General features: G+C 41.8%; 1 protein-coding gene across 1 annotated transcript in view; it reads left to right on the forward strand.

Moving 5' to 3' along the window:
- The window catches only part of PTPRB (protein tyrosine phosphatase receptor type B), a 114,206-nt gene that overhangs the window by 12,913 nt on the left and 89,280 nt on the right, over window positions 1-12,013 (forward strand). The gene's annotated exons all lie outside the window — the stretch shown is intronic.

The following is a 12,013-nucleotide window of genomic DNA, read 5'->3' on the forward strand; positions in this document are numbered from 1 at the left end:
TATTTCAGTTTGAAGTGTTCATCCCTTCAGTTCTGCTTACCACTCAGGGTTCTAGGCCACTGTTTGGGACAGTAATAGTGTAATTCCAAAAGTGTAATTTGCAAAGGCAAATAAAAAAATGCTGTTGCATTTGGCAGTGTTTAACCATTTTCTAATAAACCAGATAATTGAAAGAAAGTAGAAGTCCAACACTATGCATGAGACTTAATACCCATTTTAGGTGCTCTCTTCTGCCTTGTGCAGAACTTGCTATTGTATGATTCCTGGCTAGTAAGCACATACGTCATCATTAATCACAAAGCAAACATGACCTACATTGAGGGACTTGTGGAACTTTGTTTTTATCTCCACTTTTCCTTTACTATAAATCTTCCCCGAAAAGTGGTGCTTCCCTTGCCTCTGAGTCGAATTTAGGAAGGCCTCACAACTTTTTTGGATGCTCTTTACATCACTTCAAAACCCAACGCTCACTCTCAATCCATGAACAAACATATTTATTTCAGGAAGTAACCCAAACTCTGAATTCAATTTAAATGTTAGTCTTTCCTCTCCTGTCACCCCATCCCTTTGGGCTTGAAGTTGGGAAAGGGAACTTGACCAAAATCTCCCACTTCCTACCTAGCTTTTTGGCCACCTCTCCTAGTTTGATCATTATGGTTTCAGCCCTGTCTGGGTTTGGAAAGTGGGGAGGAAATGAGAGCAGGACGCTAGTACTTGGGATTGCCGTCATGAATCAGCACAGCACTCTCCTTATCCCTCCAGCTCCTGAGCCCTTCTAGCCATGGATGTTAGTGAGACTTGCCACTTATTTTGAAACTGGATACTTCTCGTTGGAGCACCGTCTTGTTTAGGCTGAATGTGTCTCAGCCAAAATGTCATGTTTTCCCCAAAAATGTCATTTTCTAACATCAGTTTGTAAGAGTATTCACTTACATCTGAAAAAAAATATATACATATATAACTTTTTCACAACTAATACACACAAAATTAAGTATATATTTTAAGTATAGAGCATATGTTATATACATATATATCAGTATAAAAAAAGAACTAAGCACAGATTGTACTGATATATATCATATATATCATATGATATATATATGTATCACTATACTGATATCTATATGAAGTATGTCAAATAAGAAACATACTGAATAAAAACTATAATAGAAACATATGTGCCTAAAGACTCAGAGATTGCCTTTTAGCAAAAATATTTTCCCATTTTTTGCTTACATTAAACCATTGTGAAACAAGCACAGAGAGAGTTCCCAGAAGTGGTCAGGCTCTACTGAGATGAGTCAAGGACACCCTGCTCCAGATCTCTGGTGCAGGAACACTAGCCCTTGGGTCAACCAACACTATGTTACAGGACACACGTGACCCAGTGCCCAAGTTGGATTTACAGGATCAGGTCATGGTAAATACAGAGCAGAGTGTGTTTTGGGTTTTGTTTCTTAGTCTTTTTCTAAAGTGAAATACACTGCAATGTTTATGAGCTTCCGGATGGGGCGCCAGAATGATTACATATCAAGTAGTCATCAAGTCATGACTCATGTCCTAGTTTTTCTCTGAAGCTCAGGCAAAATCTTAACTATGTCTTGGGAAGCAAGTGTGTAAAAGCTATGCTCCTTCCAAAGGCAGTTTCTAAAATTGCAGTTTCCATGACTCCAATGCTTTAGTCAAGGCATCTCTGCTAGATCATCATTTGATTTAGCATGAGCATCTACTCTGTAACAGTCAATTATAGATATCTGTAGTTAGATATTTGGAGAGGAAAAGTCACTTGGGAGGTAAAATGCCTGTCCTTTGAAAGTAATTTGGAAAGGTACTCTATTTCAATAATTGGAAGAGCATATGAAAGAAATAAAATTATTCAACCTAATTGTTTGGAATTCAGTTAAAAAGAAATTCTTTTTATTTGTGTGCCAGTTATTTCTTTTATCAGATAGCACCTGGTCTGTGATGATTCTGATTTGTCTTAGTATAACTAGGCTGTGAGTTACAGTGGTCTGTCATCAGGTGATGATGGGAAAAATCTGAATGGGAAGATAGAAACTGTATTTATTCAACTTTGCATCTCTAGCATCTGAATGTAGTGCTTAATACCTTACAAAGTTTTTTGTAGAAAGGTAAAGAACAATGTGGAATGGAATGAAGCAAAATGGAAGGGAGAGTGGGATGGCATGAAGTGCAGTGGGGTGGAATGAAGAGGAATGGAGTGGAATGGAATGGAATGGAGGAGAGTGGAATGAAATGGAATGGTGGGGAGCGGAGTGGAGTGGAGCATAGTGCAGAGAAACTGAATGGGGAGAATGCAATGGAGTCCTGGGAAAATGAGTTGATTGAAGTGGTATGGAAGTGGGTAGAATTGTTGACCCCTTGGGTAGCAAATGACCCATATACCATCAGTACCCAGGTATGATGGTCACGTTGAATGGCCATGCACTTTTTATTGCCTTAGTGTTTTAAAGTTTGTGTGTATCTAGAGTTTAATATGTTTAATACATAATAATATAGTGTTTCATTCAGGGGTTAGTTCTCCAATTCCTTTTTCTCCTTTATAATTCCCACCCCCCATTTCATCTCTTTCCTTTTTTTTTTTAAGATTTTATTTATTTATTTGACAGACAGAGATCACAAGTAGACAGAGAGGCAGGCAGAGGAGGGGGGAGAAGCATGCTCCCCCCTGAGCAGAGAACCCGATGGGGGCTCGATCCCAGGACCCTGGGATCATGACCCGAGCTGAAGGCAGTGGCTTTAACCCACTGAGCCACTCAGGCGCCCCCCCATTTCATCTCTTAATCACCCTTCAACTTCCCCCCAAGAAAATTATGAGAAGGGGAAGAGACATTGATGACTGTTCAATTTAATATCTTCAGAAAATGTTCATCAACTCAAAACAAACATTTGTTGAGGACCTAACTAGTGTCAGAACAGAGTGGTTGAGGACTCAATCTTTGAGGTCAAACCCCTGACTCTGCCTCTTACTAGCCAGTGACTTGGCAAATTACTTATACTCCCTAAGCCTCAGTTTCCTCATCTATAAAATGGAACCTCTATCTCTGAAGACTCTTGCAAGGAGTGGGAGAGATAATGCATCTAAAATGCTTACTATAGCACTTGGTCCTTAGTAAGCATTTAGGAAATAATAGCTGTTATTGCTAGCTTTCACTGAGACACAAAGATAAATGACAAAATTGTTGCCCCGAAGGAACTCACTATCTGTTGTGGTGTTGAAGGAAACAGGAATATACACAGGCTCTCTTGGAATACAAAAGCAGGGCGCTGAACTAGTGTGAAAGTTTCAGGAACTATCTTCTGGCAAAAGGATAGCTGAACTAAACCTAAAGGAGAATAGAGTAACCTAGTAAGAGGTCGAGGGGTGGGAAGGGGAGAGGTGAAGGAACTGGGAGAGGGTGGAATGGAGAGTTGGAAAGTGATTCAATTCTTACCTAAAATTTACATTTTAAAGAAACTTGGGTATTTTATCACTTTAATCCAATCAACAATTTTGTACTCATTTATTTTGTGCTTTCTGTTTGCCTGACAGTATGGGAGATGTGAGAATAATAAAAGATAAAATCATAATACAATGTAGTCAAAATCACTGCGTGTAGAGTGTAAAAAAAGACTTCAACAGTATGAGAGTCCTGTAATCATGCTCACGTGTACAGAAATGGAAGGTATACTGATGAAGATCTCAAATACATGTTTTCAAACGGTGTCTTCATCCAGAAAGAGTCAGTAGTTCCTACTTGTTATTTTAATTAGTGACACTATTAAATTATCTGTCATTCCTTTGGTTCCCATCACATGTAGCCATGAGGTAGAATTTAGAATACTTGGCCTGAAATAGAAATCTAGAGAAGAATAAGAACTAAAATACTAAGATTTTATGCTTGGAAATGCTATGTATGTCATTACTACTAACTAATATTTATGCAGTGACCATAGTGTTCTAGGTTCACAATCAAAGGATGACTTAGGGTTGGAACATGGGGCTGGGAAAGTGGCATGTATTTGTCTTTCCCTTTCATCAACAGTCTTTCTGAGTTATGAGGACTGGGACATGAAGAGATACTGTGCAGTATCTACAAAGAAGAGAATCTAGGAGATAAAAATAATATCTAAGATCTGTGTGCCAGAAACTATGCTCAGCACTTTGATTTACCCTGGGAGGTGGGTATTTGTATCCATTTTCTTTTTTTTTTTTTTAATATTTTATTCATTTATTTGACAGAGAGAGAGGTCACAAGTAGGCAGAGAGGCAGGCAGAGAGAGAGGGAGAAACAGGCTCCCCACCAAGCAGAGAGCCCGATGCAGGGCTCGATCCCAGGACCCTGAGATCATGACCTGAGCCGAAGGCAGAGGCTTAAACCACTGAGCCACCCAGGCGCCCCTGTATCCATTTTCCATCACTGAATAACAAACCATCCCAAAACTTAGTTTAACAAAATGACAATTTACTATTTCTCATGATTTTGTTAATTAGTTGGGTGGTTTCTCTGCTGGTCTCACCTAAGCTTACCCCCGCAGGTGCATTTAGCTTGGAGGGTAAGCTGAACTAGAAGATTCACAATAGCCTTCCTTGCATGACAAGCAGTCAGTGCTGCTGCAGGATGGGGCATCTCTGTTCTTCTCCACAACCTCTATTTGTCTGGTAGGCTACCGCAGCTTCTTTACATAATGGCTTAGGGGAGTTCTGCAAGAAGACAAAGGTGGAAGCTACAAGCCTCTTGAGGCCCAGGTTCTAGAATCACACATCACATCTGCCACATTCCATGGAACAATGTGGCCAGGTCAGATTTGAAGTTAGGGAAAACAGACCTCACTCTTTTTTTTTAAATTTTTTTTATCTATTTCTTATTTTTTTATAAACATATAATGTATCTTTATCGCCAGGGGTATCTGTGAATCGCCAGGTTTACACACTTCACAGCACTCACCACAGCACATACCCTCCCCAATGCCCATAACCCCACCCCCTCTTCCGACCCCCCTCCCCCCAGCAACCCTCAGTTTATTTTGTGAGATTAAGAGTCACTTATGGTTTGTCTCCCTCCCCATCCCATCTTGTTTCATTTATTCTTTTCCTAACCCCCAAGCCCCCCATGTTGCATCTCCACGTCCTCATATCAAGGAGATCATATGATAGTTCAGACCTCACATTTTGATAGGAAAGGCTGTGAAGTCACATTGTGAAGGGCCACATGTTTGGGTGGAATGAAACTATAGCCATTAAAAATCTATCATGGTATTTATTATTGTTTTTGTTACAATTATTATTATTATTGTGCAGACGCCTAGCTTAAGTTTAAAGAAGTTAAAAACTTGCCCAAGGTCAGAGGGAAAACGGTAGATCAAGAAGAAGGTCACGCGCGCACACAAACACACACACACGCCCCTGCACACCTGCTCACTTTACGCTCTCACCTAGAACTTCTGTTAATGAAGGTAAATACCAATGAGGACATAATTTGAAGCAATTACTAGTAACGCTACTGCAAAATTGTCCTAGTTGACCCTTTTGGAGCAGATTTTCCCCTACTTTTTTCTTTTCCCCTCATTCTTCACATCCTCACCTGCCAATGTGAGGGGTCCGACTTTGGAAAGTTGTAGACTTGGGTCAGTAGGTAGCTTCAAAATTAACTCTCTCCCTCTCTCTTTCCCTTGTTCTCTCTCCCTTACCCTGGACATGAATTAAATCATCTACACCAGTCACGTGCCTAGCAGTGCTGGGCACCTCTTTGTGGTTATTGTTAGCTACTGTTGTTATCTTTACCATGACGATAGTATTATGTGGCCGTGTGTGTCTTTACAGGGATAAAGTTGGTGAAACCTGAAGTTTGTCTACCAAGTGAGTTAGGAAATATCTAGATTAGTTGTTCTCAAAGTATGGACTCCAAAGTCTGGAGTCCATTAGACCTACTGAATCACAAACTCTGGGTGTAGGACCCAGAAATCCCTGTTTTAACAAGTCCTCCAAGTCACACAGATGCCCTCGAAGTTTAAGAACCACTGACCTAGGAAATCTGGTCACTGACCAATAACGTCTCCCTCATAGAGTTCTAGATGCCTTAGTTTCCCACCAGTGATGGCACTTTGGTATATTGTGTTATGAGGGGGATGGGTCAGGATGTTCAATAATCAAGTAGTGGAAATTAATTTATTTAATCACAGCCTCCTGCTGTTCCTTCCCAGAGGGTATATTCTGTAAGGAATGGGAGTTTGGTTGGTTAAAGCAGAGCCTGGGCGGATAGGGAATGGCAGCTAGACCCCAGGGTCTTTGTGGTAATTGGAAAAGGATGTTTCCAAGCAGACAGTTCCACCATGAATGCACAAGACACGGTAATGGGACATGAGCTGAATTCCAACCCCATGCACACTCTTAGCCAGGCCTCCCCTTATCCCACCCCCACTAAGATAAACTGACTCTCTGTGCACTGGCCCGCTTACCGATGAAGCCAGATGTAGGTGTCAGAAGTGTGCCCGCGTAGCCCAGCCACTCGCCATGGGCAAGGTGAGAGGGGCAGGGCTGGAGGCAGCAGGAAGTCAGTCTACTGGGGGAACCCGAGCCTTGGGGAGCAGGAGGAAGAATCAGTCTGAAGTGGTCTCCAAAGGAATAGAGGGTGGACTTTGGACTTCACTTTAGCTTCAAAATCTGACCCGCCTCTATCTGTTGTTTGAGTAGTGGACTCTGAAGAGAAGTCCAGTCTGGGTCCCCTCTCAGCCACGTGACCGTGATGGAGATGGTGTGATGTAATGGTAAGGGCTAGGGTTCCCATGTCACAGGAACCTGGCTTAAATTCTGGGGGTGGCATCTTCTAGTTATTCAACTCCAGTCATAATTGCTTCCTCTTTAAAATAAGGCTAACTAAGGGTACGCTGCCTCCTAATGCCATGTGAGGATTTCAAGTGGATTGAGTGCGTGGGCCATTGGCCACATGTGACAAGTAGCCGATCATGATAACCATTAACACCAGCTTCTTGTTTCTGCTTCATCATTCCCACCCTGCCTACTTCACTGAGTTGTAAGAACCAGATAAGCTGACATCACCCCCACGAAAATGCCTTAAGAGGGCTACCATGTTGAACACGATTTAAAAAAAAAAAAAAAATTGTTCCCAGTTGGTTTAGATTCTGCTAAAGATCCATGAATCTTGTTTGAAGGCACACCTCCTTCCTCCCCACCCTGCCGGGCCCTGGCCTGGGAGAGGGATCGCATTTCCTCCATCATGAATAGCCATTGTGGTGCTGTTCTGGCCTGAACTGTTCTGTGCTTCCTTCCATTCCGCCTTCAAAGAGATCACGGCCCGCTGTGAGACTCCAAATAAGTAACAAGGCAAACGCAGAAAATCCCCACCTCCTCCTACCTCTCTCAAGTCTGGGGTAACCCCTTTATTGTGTTACTTCAAGTCTAGAGGGGAGGTGTCCCGCTGCCACCACTATTCTGCGGCCAAAACTGAAGAGAGAACAATACTCCCCCTTTACCCAGAGGGAGAAGTGTAAAGATATAGCAAAAAACAAATCAAAGACAAAAAACCAAAAGACAGAACCCCAAAACCATTCCCTAATCATTCCTCATGACCAAGGGCTCTTATTAGATTGTCTAGTGTGCTCAGGATACAATACAAGCAGATTCTGAGACTGCTGATGGGCAGAAAGGTCATTCTAGGGAGTGTATCTTATGGAAGGGATGTGTTCCTAAAGACCCTAATTTATAAATTAGCATCATTCAAGCCTAATTCTGATGGAGAGTTTTCTAGTTTGCCAGCTAATGGGGATTGCCATGTGCCAATAGAATAATAGGGTCTATAATTCACTTGAATTTAAAGCCCGTCAGCTTTAAAATCTCAAGGATTTTTCTTTTCCCTGCTTTTCTTTTCATTATGATCTGCATTACTTTCTATTTTGTGTGCACAAAAGACTATGTTCATATTTTGTCACAATATAAATCATGTACATAGAAATACAACCATGAAACAGAACATGTGCATTGACACGTGCTCCTTAATTCTCCAGGATTTCTCTGGCACCTTGGTTTCCCTGAGTAGATAAGGGCTGATGCAGCAGGGTAAAATAGCAAAGAAAGGGGAAAATGATATCAAAGGAGAAAGGGGGATGTGCTAATTGACCTAGAAAGTCTCTGGCTCTCAGCCCTGGCCTTACATACATCAGAATCGCCTGGGAAGAGTTTCAAAGATACAGATTCTAAAATTCTGCCTCAGTCCTACTGAATCAGCATTTACTAACAAAGGACCCCAGCACCGAGGGTGTCAAAATCTCCCCCTTGATTGTAATATGCGGTCAGTTTTGCAATCCCTTGGAGAATAACTGAATAATCAGCTTGTTAGAATGAGCACCGCAAGAGAGAGGAAAGCTGGAGGGGTATAATCCGAATTGAATTGCAAGGAAATATCGGACAAATGCAAACAGAGGACAATACTATAGAAATAACTGACGCATATCCTTCAAAAAGGTCAATGTCACAAGCACCATTTCAAAAGGCTGAGGAATTGGAATTGGAATTTAATCCAGATTAAAGAAGATTAAGAGACTTGACAGTGAAATGCAATAGAGGATCCTAAGCTGGATCCTTACTGGGGAGAAAAAAAAAAAACCACAAAAAACAAAACCAAACAACAACAACAACAAAACCCCAAACACTGAAAAGGACGTCATTGAGACAAATAACAAAACTGAAACATGGATTGTGGATTAAAGTATTTTAACAATTGGGAATTTCATGAATTTGATAACTTCACTGAGACGACACGCTTAACTCACGATATACGTGACATACTCTGAAAGTTCAGTTCAGGTAAAAGCAGTATATATGGAGAGAAGGAGAGAAGGAGAAAATGAATGTGGGGAAATGTTAAAACAACAACAGAATTAGTGGGTCTGGGTAAGGGCATATAGAAGGATTCTGTACAACTCTTACAATGTGTAAGTTTGAAAAAATAAAAAATTTAAAAAATAAGAAGAGTAGTTTGCTTAATGGGCTTTTAGAGGGTATAATCCAAGGGATGCTCCTGTGTTAGGGATAGACCAGTGGCTCCGACCGAGACCTGTCCGTCTTGTTCAAGGACAACAGGGCGAGAAGATGGGGGCAGAGGACGAGGAAAGCAAACACCGTGAAAGAAATGATGATGAGTTTGCAAGAAAGAACCGTAAAGCCAAGAGTCAGAGCTGGCGGAGGAGCCAGTTGGTAAGTCTGAAGATAAGCTAAAGAGCTCTGCAAGAGACAAGTGCTTTAAATCTTTGGAACGTCGCCCAGCTGCCTAGCGACTGCAGCCGCGTATTCCACACACACAATAACAACTGAAAGGGGAAGTGCTATGAATTCCAGTGCTGTGTCTTTAAAGTAAAAATCCTTTCTACTCTTCCCACACTTTGGGAGAGCTGGCAACAGAAAACTTCCAGTGCCAGATGCCTGGGTGGCTCAGTTGCTTTAGCATCTGCCTTCAACTCAGCTCATGATCCCAGGCTCCTGGGAACAAGCCCCACATAGGGCTCTTTGCTCAGTGCGGAGCCTGCTTCTCATTCTACCTGCCTCTCCCCCTGCTTGTTCTCTCTCTCTGATAAATAAATAAATAAATAAATAGAGTTGTTTAAAGTAAAATAAAATAAAATCTATTAAAAAAAAAACAACAACACAACTCCCATGGCTAGATCCAAATGAGATCTCAACCAGGTAAACTTCTGTTTGGGAACTACATGGAAGATATCTCTTTTTCTTTGAATCTCTTCTGTTTTGGATTTCTAACGGATGTTGGCCAGGAAGTACAGCCTGTAGGCAGAGTTTTGCCAGGTGCTTGCCCTTCATCTGTGCGTCTGTGTTGGCTCTATTGCTGTCCTTGTGGTCCAGAACAGCACAGCTGTGGAGACAATACTGAAAGAGTGGGCTTGGCTAAGAGTGTTGACCCTAGTGGTCTGAATTAAGTGACCTCCTGATCATTGGAGAAGCATTAGCTCTTTGATGGAGTAGACAAGGTCTGTCCATTTGGATCAGGGGCTGACTGGTCACTGGTTTATCCCAAGGCTTAAGTACTAGGTATTCATGGATTCTGTGATGCTAAGGGTTCCGGATCTGCATTGGAGAGCTGAAGAATGACATTGTGTTTCAGATTTACAAACACTTAGTCATGCCCTTGTTTAGTGGTGGGGCAATGGATGTTTCCTCTGTCAATAGAAAGTAGACTGTGGAGACACTGAGTCTCCACAACCTGGAGGTGTGGGTTAGATAATGAAGATACATGGGCTCTTTCCTTCACGAGGTTTATAATCTAGGTGACAGTTTTATCATTACATTATTGAAAAACATGATAAGAACCTTTGATCTTCCACTTTGATCACCATCAGCCCCAACATCCAGAGGACTACAGGATGCTCTGCCTCGTTCCTCCAGCAGAGAATGGGTGTGTGGAGTGGGGGAACTGTAGGGAAGAAGCAGGCAACAATGTGGACCCAACAAGTCTCTATCTCTTTACTTGGTTAAGAAAAATCAAAGCCCAGATTTTTTATTTTTTTATGTAAAATCTGTTGTTCTTAACATTAGCCATGTATTCTAGTCTTTTCAAAACAATGTTAAGGTCACACTATAAAATCCAGAAAAGGCAAGCATGCTGGTCAGAAACTGAGCCCTGTGTTTGTGACCTTCAAAGACTCATGGGAAATTAAAAAAAAAAAAAAAAGAGGACAGAGTCTCCACCCTCCAATCATCACTTTCGAAGGCAGATGAAATAGGTGATCATTTGTTTGTTCGTTTTTGTTCTCCTTTCTCTGAGAGCCAATGTCAGCCATGATTTGTCTGTCAACCGCGGTAGGGTTTGGACTTCAGTGGAAAGCGGGAGCTAGTTCCTGAAACTGGAATGTGAAGCGGCCAAGCCCACATAGCCCCAGGGTGCCTTGACACCTTGACTCCACCTGTGTTCAAGACCAGATGGTTTCTGGGGGTAGGGCCGTGGGGACTAAGAAGCAGTAGCAGAAGCAGCTGAGGTTGAAAAGGTGATTCGTTTATGGACACACCTAGTTTTAAGACATTCATCTGTGTATGGTGACAAAGCTATGACAAACACTATGTGAAGCCCTTTTCCTCTAGATTAAAAAAAAAGAAGAAGAAACCAATAAAAACCACCACCTAGGGGAGGGAAGAGGGTGAGAAACTGGTGTAGAAAGAAATACCAGAAGAGGGTGAGAAACTGGTGTAGAAAGAAATACCAGAAGAGGATGAGAAACTGGTGTAGAAAGAAATGCCAGGAAACCTTGGAGATGTGTCTGCTGAGAGAGATGGTGGAGCCTAGTGCTAGAGGCATATCCGGCGCCCCTCCTCCACTGCCAGGACTTAAAAAAACCTGGGCATGGCCGCCAGCTAGAGCAGCCCTTGGATGTCTTTTGTGCTCATCTACTGAAGAGTTCCTCTTGGGTACGAGATAGAAAGCCACGCTAATTTATTATCATTCGGTTATTCTCAGAAAAGCATTCTCATCCATGGACTTCATGCTCTAGCATTACGGCATGCTGGCCATCCATGATATCTTTGTATTCATGTAATATTATTACCACTAATAATCGTAGTATCTAACATGTGTTGCACCTTTAGCCAAGGACCATGCTTTACACAACACCGACTTTGTCATTTAATCCTTACAACTCCTACCCCCACCATGCATATATTATTTCCATTTTCCTGGAGACCTATGACCTAGGAAGTTAATGACCTAGAAGGCTAGAGAAAGTCCTTGAAATATAAGTTTCCCAAAAATGGTAAACACAAAAGAGGATAGTCACGGTCCTTTAAAAAAAAAAAAGCTGCTTACCAAAATTATCTCCCCTTAAATTTTAAGGCGCCTCTTTTTAAATGCATGACATCTGCTAGTTAAAATGTATTCATTTCTGTCCTAATTCACTATTAAGTCAATTTGAATTAAAACTTAAGAAAGCGGGGCGCCTGGATGGCTCAGTGGGTTAGAGCCTCTGCTTTCAGCTCAGGTCATGATCTCAGGGT

This window comes from Meles meles, chromosome 7 (assembly GCF_922984935.1).
Source record: "Meles meles chromosome 7, mMelMel3.1 paternal haplotype, whole genome shotgun sequence".
NCBI classification, from domain to species: domain Eukaryota; kingdom Metazoa; phylum Chordata; class Mammalia; order Carnivora; family Mustelidae; genus Meles; species Meles meles.